The sequence below is a fragment of the Macrosteles quadrilineatus genome, unplaced genomic scaffold (assembly GCF_028750875.1).
Source record: "Macrosteles quadrilineatus isolate MER2022 unplaced genomic scaffold, UCM_ALF_1.0 Scaffold_8__2_contigs__length_117827958, whole genome shotgun sequence".
Lineage (NCBI taxonomy): Eukaryota > Metazoa > Arthropoda > Insecta > Hemiptera > Cicadellidae > Macrosteles > Macrosteles quadrilineatus.
This window is the reverse complement of record NW_026542601.1, coordinates 113,910,016-113,922,741: the sequence shown is the minus strand read 5'-3', so window position 1 is coordinate 113,922,741 and position 12,726 is coordinate 113,910,016.

Sequence of the window (12,726 nt, the reverse complement as noted above, 5' to 3'; positions counted from 1 at the left end):
TTTATTTTAGTTTTAGGGTATGAATTAAGAAGAGTGCCTGATTTGATATTTTCCAAGGTTTATGTATTTCAAAGTGAATACAGTAATTTGCGGAAATAACGAAATTCCTACGAACGTTATCGCCCAGAATCACAGAAAACATTCTAAGTAATATGTTTTCTGTGCCCAGAATGTCGGCCATGTACTTCCGGTTTCCGTTCTCATAACATCAGCGATACTTAAAACTACACTGATGTAAACGTTGTTTTAGACATTTACTTTATAGAGCAAATTGTATTGCTATTCTGTAAAGGAAATTAATAAATCTGTGTCCACGTCGGCAGGAGTAGACATAGTAATTAATTATACAAATTATACACCTTTAATAAGAAAACAAAAACACTTAAACAAACTTGAAAACTAAATAACTGGAGACGAGTACAACCAATTGGTACAACATATCTCGACGATCGGTCGTAAACTCAGAACTAAACTGATGAATGGGGGAAGGACACTAGGGTTGTGATGCCAATTAGACAAAATGTTACCAACACTATCAACTTTAATTTCCTCAATGGGGAATTCTAAATCCCAGACAAAACTCATCATTTTTAGTTTCTATGTCTAATAAAAATGGTTTTTAACTACGTTTTGAAGACAATAGTAATAATAATTGATTAAAAATAATGTAATATAATTATATTAGGTTTTATGCTCACAATAACAAATGTGTGATCAGACTGATAATTACTTTCCAGGTAGCAAAACACTAAAAATGTGTTATCTCACAAAAAATTTAATACATTATAAACAAAGTGATATAAGTTTTAATTCTTTAAAATGCTGTCAAATCAAACAATATCACATTGATAATACAATAATAGTACTTTCTGTATATAGTTTAACGCAATAATATTAAAAACAACTCTACACCAAAGGTAAAACTAAAACGTCCGTGGAAAAAATTCAGCGAGATAGGATGAGTGTGTTCACTCCCATAAGCCGCAATGCCCCGCGACTAGTTTTACGTGCAACGCCCGTGGACTGGTAGTAGGGAATACACGTGCAATTCCGTTTGTCAGTCTCGCTGACAAAACCAGCGAGACTGACAAACGCGTTCACGGACGTTTTTACTCTAGTGTGGCCTGCCCCATATACCGTAATGTATCTCTCAAACCCACGGCTAACGCCCGTGGAAAAAATTCAGCGAGATAAGATGAGTGTGGCCCCGGCCTAACATCCCACGGGCGTTGCACGTAAAACTAGTCGCGGGGCATTGCGGCTTATGGGAGTGAACACACTCATCCTATCTCGCTGAATTTTTTCCACGGACGTTTCTAGTTTTAACCTGACTGATTTACTGTACAGTGAGCGTGGAGGGGGTGGGAGGCGGAACACGGACACGGACGATTTTTATTGCCAGTGTGGCATGCTCTATCAGTCTCACTGGTTTGCCCGAAAAACCTATCTCGTAAGACGAGTGTGGCCACGGGCAAACTGCTTCACGTGCATCGCACGTGAAAACGGAAAAAACAGTCTCGCTGGTTGAAAATTACAAGTGTGGCCCCGGCCTTAAGTTGGTTTGGCTCCGCACACTAGTAATACAAGTTAAATTAAATGGACAAAATGATGTGTCTTGATTGGCCTTTCATGGTGGAATATCAAGAATTTGAGTATTTCTGATTCAATAATATCGAGCTTATTTTAAATAAGATTTCTAAAATCTCCTCGCTTCTTAAAATTCCTTGTATGGGGAAGCATTCACGGTAAATTTACATGACAATCGATATTCAAAATATTAATCAAAATATTGCCTCCAAAGAACACTCTACCAGACAAACTTGGTTTCGTGGTATTTCCTTCTTCTTCATTTATTACATTTATAGTTAGGATTTTTTTTTGGGGGGGGACTACATCCTTTAAAACCTACGCTGCCGAATGTTAACACGCTACAGCTATTTCGAAAACTAAATAAGTGCTGAACTCAGTCAGTATAAGTCGCATCTTTTAATGTATTCTTCAAACACTGTGATCTGAAAAAGGTTCTTTATAACCACTGTAATAACAGTAATATTCAATACTGCTCAATAATGATTATTATATAGTCTTTCCATTATTTCAGAATACAGAAATATTTGAGAGCGATAAACCTAAGTTTAAAAAACCTGTTTATAAAAATCAGACATCCGCAGTAATTTCCTTTTCAAAGACCTTTTAAATCCAACAATAGACGCCGCATTGAATGAAGTCTGAAGAATGCCCTTTAACCTGGAGGTCAGTGTTCTTATGACCTTGGCCCTTCAGAGACTGAGATAGTCATCTCTGTCACACACCTGCTCGAAAACGAGCACCTGTTGAGCGGTGCAATATAATCAATATAGAGAGTGTGTGTATGTTCGATTGCTGCAAGAGTGTGTATTTCTGGTGTACAATGATTTCACTTGCATATCAAAGTAAGCGTTAACCATTAATAAGGTCTTTACTATTGAACTTGCATATGAAAATAAATACTAACAAAATAACCAATGATTGACTGAAAAGATATTTAAATTAAGTTAACTAATATGAGCATAATTATGTTTTTGTATGAAAACTTATTTTAAAAACTTTTTCATCCACAGCATGGTCTTTAAGTTGTGACTCTCCCAACCGACCTTTCCTCTATAGGGATGCAAATACACGAATATTTTGTTCATAAAGTAAAGTTCATTAATATTAACTTAATATTGTCGTATGAACTATTTATTGAAAATTGTCCATGTATCTTTGTAAATTGTATGATTATCCGTTTATTTTTAAAGTAACTGTTGTCAGGAGTGTAAAAGTTGGAAAAGGGTAATCCCTCAGGAAAAGATCTCAAAAAAGTTAATAATTCAAATACCATAAACTAATTATTAAGTAATACTAATCACTTAAAAAATGTGTAATAATTGATACACTTACCATTACTAATAAGTACTACCATGTTGTTGTATTGATAGTCAAAGTTACTACCTAAATCTTTGCAGTCAAAAATTATCGTTGCTTTATTCCACATTGTTTGCTTTATCTGTTTCTAGTTTTTTTTATAATTTTAAAATATTTAAGGCCTTTATTAAGATAGTAAATGTTAACGTTGATAACTACACAAATTAACTGCATACTAACAAAACAAATATTTATTGAGCATATAAGAGACGATTTTGAGTCCAAGAAAAGCTCTTTGTAGAATAATTTGCAGAAATAATCAGTTAAACTCATCGCGTTAAATAAAAAAGAAGAGTATAGTAAATTCTATATAATTGATATAAGAATTTGTATATTACCTAGAGCATAATTCTCATAGGAAAAGCGACAATTTAATTCTCTTCAAACTCCCATGAATAAGTGAAGTTTGAAAGTCACTCCAAATGTTCATGGTTACCAAAAGGTGCCTTATATTTTTCAACTACGTACATATACGACAATGGAATTTTTCTCAGTATTTTGTGAGCAGTCCATTTACTGAAAGAAGACCCCATGAACGACTCTAGGGTATTGGCCTGTGTTCGTTTACACTTTACAGTCTACACTCCGAATCCTGAGGACTTTATCCGTGGATGGTGCCATCGTATATACCTCACGTGATTTTACGACCAGTCCAAAATAAACACGGGACCCCCTCCCCCCCTCCCCCCCTGATATCCGATACATTAGCAGCCAACAACAATGTGTCGCTTTGGAAAACCTGGAATTTCTACAGAAATTCTGATTCCGTTATGTCTGGATTCCAACCCTGTGAAATTTGGGAAAGGTTGTGTAAGTTTTACTTTTAATTTAATTATCAGTGGCCTTGATATAATTAGCAGGGATACGCCTTAAGGACTAAAATGAAGTGAGTACATTCTCGAAACAATTACAATTTAAAGTATAAAGCTTGTCAAACGATTAGTAAATGTTTTGTATATATTTTGTAAGAGAAACATTCCTAGCGCTATTATTACATAGTAGGTTGAAGGCCTCCAATTTTATCTCAACATTTTATTGAGTTTTTCTTTATCGCAGATTAAAAATATGTTTGTCCTATAAATGTTTTATGTTATATTCAATGATGCTACTGAAAATGAGCTGACTTGACTCGAAACGTGTACAGCATGACTAAGTTTGATACCTTCTAACGACATAAGCAAATTTTCATCCCATTATTGGATAATAAGGTTGCCAAGGATAATCCTCTTGAAACTTTAAGAACCCTTTTAAAACTTCAACGAAGCTGAAAATTAGTGTGTCCCCAAAACGTTTGAGTACGTGGCCTCAGCTTATGAGTTCTTACTTCAGATCATGAATGCAATTCTTTAATTAAAAGGTTTGCAATTTTGTATAAAAAAAAGACGATCGTATTAATATATGGAGATCAAAATGGTAATAATGTGATAATCAGAATCCTAGGGCAGGGAATAATCACGAATGTTTGAATACTATCATTCCCACCAAATCTCCAGCCCTTGGCTCTTCACCTACCAAAATGATTTTACAGCTTCTCGTACACATCTATCGTCCAGGGTACTCCTTAACACGACTAAACAAATTACTTTATTTATCTTCTGGATGTTTCTCTGGTTCTCGGTCGATTTATCTTCACAGCTTCGTTTCTTTTGGGTTTTCTCTGTTCAACTAATTCGTGCCTTGACAGTTGCCCATTGAATGTTCACCATTCAGTTGGTACTTCGTCTTACAATGCTATGGACATACAGAAACATATTTATCATTTATTCCATTATACGGTGAAATGGTTTATACGAAATCCAAGATTTTATCTTGGTAGTTGAAGAATAAAGGAGTATAGGACCAGCTGTAAACATCATAACTAAACCCACCACACTCCCTCCATACACCATCTCCATAATTGGTTTATTAATTATTCAAAGTATATATTGAGAATCAAACAGGCTATCTGCAGGACAGTTTTCAGAAATAGTGTGAACGATGAGACATTTACCAACATGATCGTGATGTTATAATTTAAAAATAAAATGATTAAAAACCCATTTGATTGTCCACTATACATTCTTTACAGCTATGTCTACTTCAAAATGAAATTCAAATGTCTAATTAGGAGTTAATTCTACAATCACTGTGTTATTTATAAGTATTGTATATAAACAATAAATTCTTCATCGTGGTTGCTCTATTCATTTACTATTGTATCTGGTAGCTTCTTATTTGAATAAAATTTACTGTAACCACGAGGAAATAAACTCTAAATAGACTCCATCAAAAAAATTTAATTTTTTTAACAAATCACACTAAAATCATCACCATAGAACCAAACATCCTCCAGTCTAGTCTGTCATCCTCCATCCAAAAATACCCTACTAACCACAGAGCCTTATTTGCCAAATACTTTAAAAAAAATCCCACTCCATTCGGCTGCACGTCCTTGACTCTCTAATCTGCCATCTACCTATGGAGGCCGCTGTTGAAAGGTGTTGCCTTAATGACAAGTGTTATGGGTACTGACCACAAGTCACCTGTCCTGTTTGACCCTTGCACTACCTTGGCTAGGAATGTTCCACTAGGCGCCATGGTACAAACACGCACAAACACTTTATATACCACTGTTGGCGTGTGTTATTATTCTAATCTTGATGTATTCTTGACTTCAATAAGAGAGAAACTTTTAAACTTCAAACTTTTTGACAGGCTAATGCATCCCTTTACTAGCAGCATCCGCTGAAGAAGAAAATTACTTTGTGTTTCCCTCTTGGTAACTGAAGTCTTCTCTGACATATTCAATAAATTTGACCATTTTGGTATTGCCATATAGAGCTTCTATTTCATTAGATTTTCAGCATTGCATATGCTTTTAAATACCTATATTTTTTGCAACGTACTTTGATGGTGTATTTCTAATTATTACTATTCTTCCTCCTGAAAAGGTGGTTTGTTCGTACCACATTTAACTTTTCACATTATCTGTTAGGAAACAGTTCAAATCATTGTTTTATTACCATCTAACGTTAACCTTAGGCTGGATAGCATCACTAATTAATAGCCCAATGACAAATAGTATCTGGGTCGAGATTCTATATTATCGAGATCTTAGTAGCAAACGTTCAGATTTTAATGCGATCACTATGACAACTCAGGAACCAACAAGGTTATACAGTATTGAACTGGTGGTTTTGTAAGGCTCCGCTGGATATTAAAGTCTGCATTTTAAAATAGGAGTTTCTTTAAGGGTTGATCTATAAAAAACTAAAAATTCTTATCTTGGAAAGACAGTCCTATGTAATAACCACTTCCCAGCAGCATTCTTAAAGGAAAGTAAAACCACATTACATTGTGTTTTCTCATGGAAACTGAAGACCTCCCTGACATACCCAACTTATTTTACCGTTTTGTTAGGTGCTAGTGTTCCAATTTCTTTATATTTGACAGGAAATCATACGTTTTCGTATGCTATTCTCAATGTATTTTCTGCTACACTTGTTTTATGCACGTAGAAGTCGATGGTTCAGCACTTCAGTTCAATCCTATTAAAGTCTCCTAGTAAATGAGTTTGGTAACTACGAAAGATTGCTTTATTTGCAACAAACTGTCTTCATGATGAGGTTTGTTGCGAAAGGCTTTCACAACATTACTCTACCCACAGATGGACTTCAATACGAGTGTTTACACATTCTTCTTGACCAACAAACATGGTTGTCACGAGCCAGGTTTGTCATCCTTATGTTGGCACTCCTGAAACTGAACACTTCGTGGCACACGAGTCACATGTGTCAAGTTGGCAACACTGTGTCAAATGTTATTGTAAAACAAATTGTCAAACATAGCCTATAAAAGAAAACTTACTGTTTTAGGAGTGTATCTCATTATTCTCAAGAATGCTTTAAAAGGGTTTACTGATATTATAGGCCTATTATTGTTTACATTCAGGTAGTTTTATAGGAAAAAATAAAGCGAGTACTTCATACGTCTTCTATAAGTGTTCTTATCATATTACTCATATTATTTGTATCATATTGTTGGATAACGTTTTAATAAACACATTGAAAGGTCATAGAAAACATACAGCTTACAACATCTTATACTACTGTAAATCACAATATCAACTAGTATGACTCTCCTTATTGTATAATGTAAGTAATATCATTGACTATATATACCTGCCTATAGGTATACATAGTCAATGGTAATATGCAATTTTTTTATATAGAGAGAGACCATTGAAAATTGAGAGCAGTTTCCAACGTTTTCTCTACCTTACACCACTGCACTTTTACATAGGATAGTATCACTCTCCGTCATAAATATTTTTTTTTTTTTTAGTTTTCTTTTATTTTTTTCCTAGGATGCTAGGCACGAGCCTGGGGTTGTTTTTCACATTACTGCAGACTAGACCAAGTGTTTGCTGCATTATCACTTATATAAAATCGATTGGTGATTTGGCGGGATTTGAACCCGGGACTTCTTGGACCAAAGTCCCGCGCTCTAACTACTAGGCGAGCTCGCTCCCCGTCATGTGTATTTATAACAATGTATTATAAAATTATCATTCGATGTTTGATGTGATAAATTATCGTAAGCCCTAATTATTCAAATATACTTATTTTGATCACAAAAACGTACCATTTTACTTAAACCCTTTGAGGTACAAAGTCATAAAACAACCTCTCCGATTTGCACCGACCAACTTGTGGTGTTCGGTCGACCACAGCAACACAGCAATTCGATCAGTTGGCAGCGTTGTCGACGTCATGGTCCACCGACGCCAACATACTGCAGCGATTAGTTCACATGTTGAGTGTAGTGAATATCCTAGATACTCTACATGACTCAAATCCGGGTATATCTCTATTGTGGTGTTATCGTTACAATGTTAGGTGCAAGCCAGGAGTTGCTTGCAGGGACATAGCTTATTGTATGACAGGAGGAGATTCGTTTTGTTTGAATGATAGCTGGAGTTTATTTGTTTACTAAAAGCTTATAAGGTGGAGTGTAAAAATAGTCCTGCCTGTGAAAAATGGTTAGCTATGTTTTATTTACCATCAGCTGTTATTGTGTTTTGTCAATTAGTGTCACTATTTAATCATTTGCAAATTTCAGAGAGATAGGGACGTACTTGTGTAGGTAAACAGAATATGTTAGCAAAGTCAGTGTACAATGGAGCGTATAAACTGTGCAACTGATTAAGATAAAGTTCATCTGTTTCTTTTAACCGGGATAATTCATTAAACACCAACAATGGCCCAATGCTTTGACTATTTTCAAACCATTAACGTCTTTTTTTCAGGACGATCATACAACATGTCACAGTTTTTGGAGAGGCTACAGGATATTTTTAAAGTTATATTAGTTTGCGCAACGATCGCGTTAACGCGTTGAAAATTTAACGTACGAGCCTTAGCGAGTGCCTTGAAAACGAGTGTCATTAAGACTATTCACGCGAGTTGTGTACACTACTTTAACAACGACAGCTTATTAATTACTAACAATCACTACTCATAACTTCTAAGAGAGGTTATGTTTTCATTATTAAAATCTCATTGCCACTGACAGTGATGCGACGAAACATTGTACCAAACACTAATTGCACCACTCAACAATTAAATTGGCCTGAATAGCTGATTAGTTGAAGTTAGAATCATTACAATGTTACTTCTTTCCTCTAAGTCCTTCAACCTCATTGGTCCGTTACGGGTGTTGTTAAGTAAAACTATGCTGTTATGTAACCAAACAATGCTTTTATGTAAAACTTTTTAATTCCAAGAACTAAACTGAAACGGCTACTTTAAAAACACGGTCGTAGGTAAACATATATTCACCACTCTCCAAATCCAAGATCATTTCATAACCTGAGCCACAGTTACCCACAACAATGGAAGTAACGGTTCCGTTTGGAACTTGTTACTCCGCAGTAGCAGTATGGAGCCTCAAAGCCGCTATCTTGGAGCGTCAATCTGGAGCGTGTCTTCGGCGACCCCATCTCCTGCCCGCTCATCTCTATATGTCTATCTCCCTCCATTGAGCGGCCCGTATGTGGGGCTTTTAATATGTGCGCTACTGTCGCCCCATATGGGAGGTCACTTGGCGGTTGGGTCAAAGTTCACTTGTGCAGCAACTGCGTTCGATTTCTCGGTTCACGTGAGATTCTAACGTTTCTGCGAAAGGTATTATTTGAAATATTCTAAAGCATTTGTAAAAGAACTATGTTCGTATATCGCTGTTATGTGAAGCATTGAGTGTAGTCCGTCCAAACCGAGCTTGAAGTGCTCAAGATATCATGAAAAGGTCGCTGGTTCGATCCCGAGAAAAGACTAAGTAGTTTTTTTATGGTTTGAAACTGGCTGGACCATAGCCAACAGGTCAACAAGACTGCCCGGATCAGCACAATTAAACTCATTAACAAACGCATTAATACTTTGTGATCGATTTACTTTGTGAGATAGTATTCTTTAAGAAGCAAGTTGTCGAAGAAGTATGGTTGTATTTATAAAGCATTGTTCATTGTGATTGGCCATCGGAGCTGATTGGACCACTAATCTACACAAAGCACTGGGTCATCCATACACTGAACTACTCTAGTGTTAGCTTATATTAAGTTATATTTGCTCAGGGCCATAAAACAAAACATCTTGCGTTGTCACCAAGCGATTGAAATTCGACATAACACTTTAAACGACATGGAAAATGATCGACTAGAACGACGAGTCAGAGCCTTGGTACGTGAACATTTGGTATGCTCAGAAGATTTGATTAGACAGTAGTGGCTAGAAGATTTGATTTGTCGTTGATGTAGCAGTCCACATACGAATTAAGTATTCGATTAAAGAACAAACCTGTATGCAACAAACCTTTCTTACCTCAACGAATAGCTACAAAGAAAGCGCAGCAAGTAGAGAGTGTTTGCAAATCAAGGGTCCAGACGGACTCTGAAGTGTCTCGAGCACGACTGTGATGGAATAGATTCCGGTCATTAGGGCCGGCAATTAGCCGGAACAATGCATAGTTTGTTTAGTTAATGACTGATTCCAGAACTCATAACTCTGCCATAACGGAACAGCGGTGATGGAGTCGCATCCTGGTATCCTGGTCAAATAATGGAGCCTTATCCTGATATCCTGTAGTTATGGAGACTTTTCATGATATCCTAGTTTGGTGACGGAACAGTGTGTGATATCCTTTGTACGTTGTACAGTGTCCACTTCATCAATGCACTTCAACAAAAGGGTTGCATCCTGATAACCTAGTCTGATAAACTATATCCTGGTATCGAAGTACACTCTCATTCTCAAAATTAAAATATTAGTGATATTAGAATTTTGAGAATTTTATCGGTGTTGGAGTACTATTCGAATATCTAATGTATCTTAATTTTGTTGTTTAGCCATAAGTCAAAGCATGTATTAGAATATATATTATGACTAGATTGGGAAAGTAGATTGGAATTTTATGAAAACTTATCTTAGATCTGCAAGGTGCATCACATGTTAAATTAGAGGCTTGCAGAATATATCCATCACAGATCCCATTTCCAGGTATCCTATTCCTTACCTATACCAAAATATAAGGTGATATTGGTCATAAAACAAAAACAGCATATATTTCATAAACAACATTACTGTTGCGTCCTACCTGAATTCAATTAGCCTATGTAGCCATCTCCAAATATCTTAGCATGGGTTTGAACCTTATACAGTACCGAGATTCTAGCCTGAGCTTCTAGAGTCAGTGAGGCAGCAACTGTATTTAGTTTATCGTGCGTGCGTGATCCTAATACCGTAATCTGGTCATGAAACCTTAAGCTACTATTCCAATCCCTATTCTGATATCCTGATCCAATGATAAAGCCATCTCCAAGTATCTTACGTTTGAGTCGTATCTTGGTATTCTAGACGGTCAAAGAGTCATATCAAATACCACACTCCGGCTATGAAGTTACTAGGGGGTTTGAGGGGGTTTGAGCATGCATGAAAGTAGTACGCAATGTTTTGACCGATGTCCCATCTCGTACCAGAGTCGTTTCAATGGATAGCACGATCCGCCATCTTTATCCCCCTCCCCTCAAGTTCACGACCACCTGAAAAGTAGGCGACATGTGTATTTTTTATCACTACAGTCCGTATCACAACTATCAGCAAAGATATTTGATATTACTTCTTTCCGACACTCACAAATTAATTCTACTTCCGGGAAAAAAACTACGCGAATAGTCCATTTTTACATATTTTATACAATAACTTGTTCATTATTAGAGACACTACCTCGGACTCAATAACCATTATTGTAGGTAATATTTTTAGGATTACAACGACGTTTTAACCGATGTTCTATCTTTTACCGTTTTCGAAATATCATCGTTTTAACGCATAGCGCAACCCGCCATGTTTGCCCCCTCCCCCTACCTTATCGACCACTTTTGAAATAGGCGACATACGTAATTTTGATCACCACAGTCCATATTACAATAATCAGCAATAACATTGCGTACTACTTTCATGCATGCTCAAACCGCCTCAGCTCCTCGACTAATACCTATGCTACTTCATCCTAAACAAACTCCCATCGTCTTCATTGCGATTCAAACACGAATACTTGTATTCTTACATTGAAAATACGTTCACATTATTTCCCAATCAAATCTAATCCATCACCAGTTCGTTGTATCTCAAAACAGATCACCAACTCAAGCGTGAATGCAGCAGTAAACACAATACTTAAACCCTACTTAAAGTTTATTTGCGCGTAGCCTATCATTTATTGATTAACTCCGGCTATTATCTCCACGGCTTCCTGGACGTATTCCAATCACCCAGATACCCATAAGACTCGACCTTCATTCAGCCCATTATGTAGACCGTTCCATCAACGTCCTTGGATAATTTGATTATCTCTACTGTGCTGTGAGCTATTAGCTCGCTGGATTAGCTGTTGGGCTATTAAGCTCGCGCGTGGCTCATCTAGTCGTATCCCGGAGCTCAATTTCTCCGTCATTGTTTGGTAGGTCATTTGTAGTGATTGTATTGTCAAGACAAAGAAAGGAAATTTCTGTATGTATCATTCATGTGTGCAAAAAGCATGTGATTTGTGAAAGGATTACATTTTTATTCGGCAACGCGACAAGTTGTATTACAATAACTTTCCCAGATGGCAGATAAGCTTATGACAATTTTACTCCTTATAACCTTAAACCCTTTCAACAGAAATATTAAACTAACCTTCTGACAATCATCAAGTGCTAGCTGGGCAAAGATCTTGTTTATATCACATAAAATATTTTGAATTGAGTGAGAATACGAATACACAGTCCACGGATGATGTATCGTATGTTCTTTTTAAGTCAATTTTATCCTAAATTTGTTACACTAAGTTCAAATGATAAGCAGGTATCATAAGGACGTATCCTTAAGCTGAACATAATATATCAACAAGCGTCAAACAAAACAACACAATAATCGAGTCACAATAACCTGAGTAATTTATCGTATCTTTCTGATTTTTTTACCATAAATTTCTTATTGTATCCATCATTTATATTTCGGTCTACTAATCTAAATCAGTAGGCCTTCTGCAACTAATTAGAAGCAGCTTTTCAAATTTTTATAAGAGAAACTGGGACAGTAATTGATTTTTCGCAATGTCTAAAAACTCAGTGCTAACTTTGGGAATTTAATATAATAAATACGTTAAGTAAAGGCAACGACGATCCAGAGAGATGATGAGGCAATGGCCATTGTAATGCCGTAATAAGGTACTGTATTTGCAAATTAACATAGACTTTCAAGA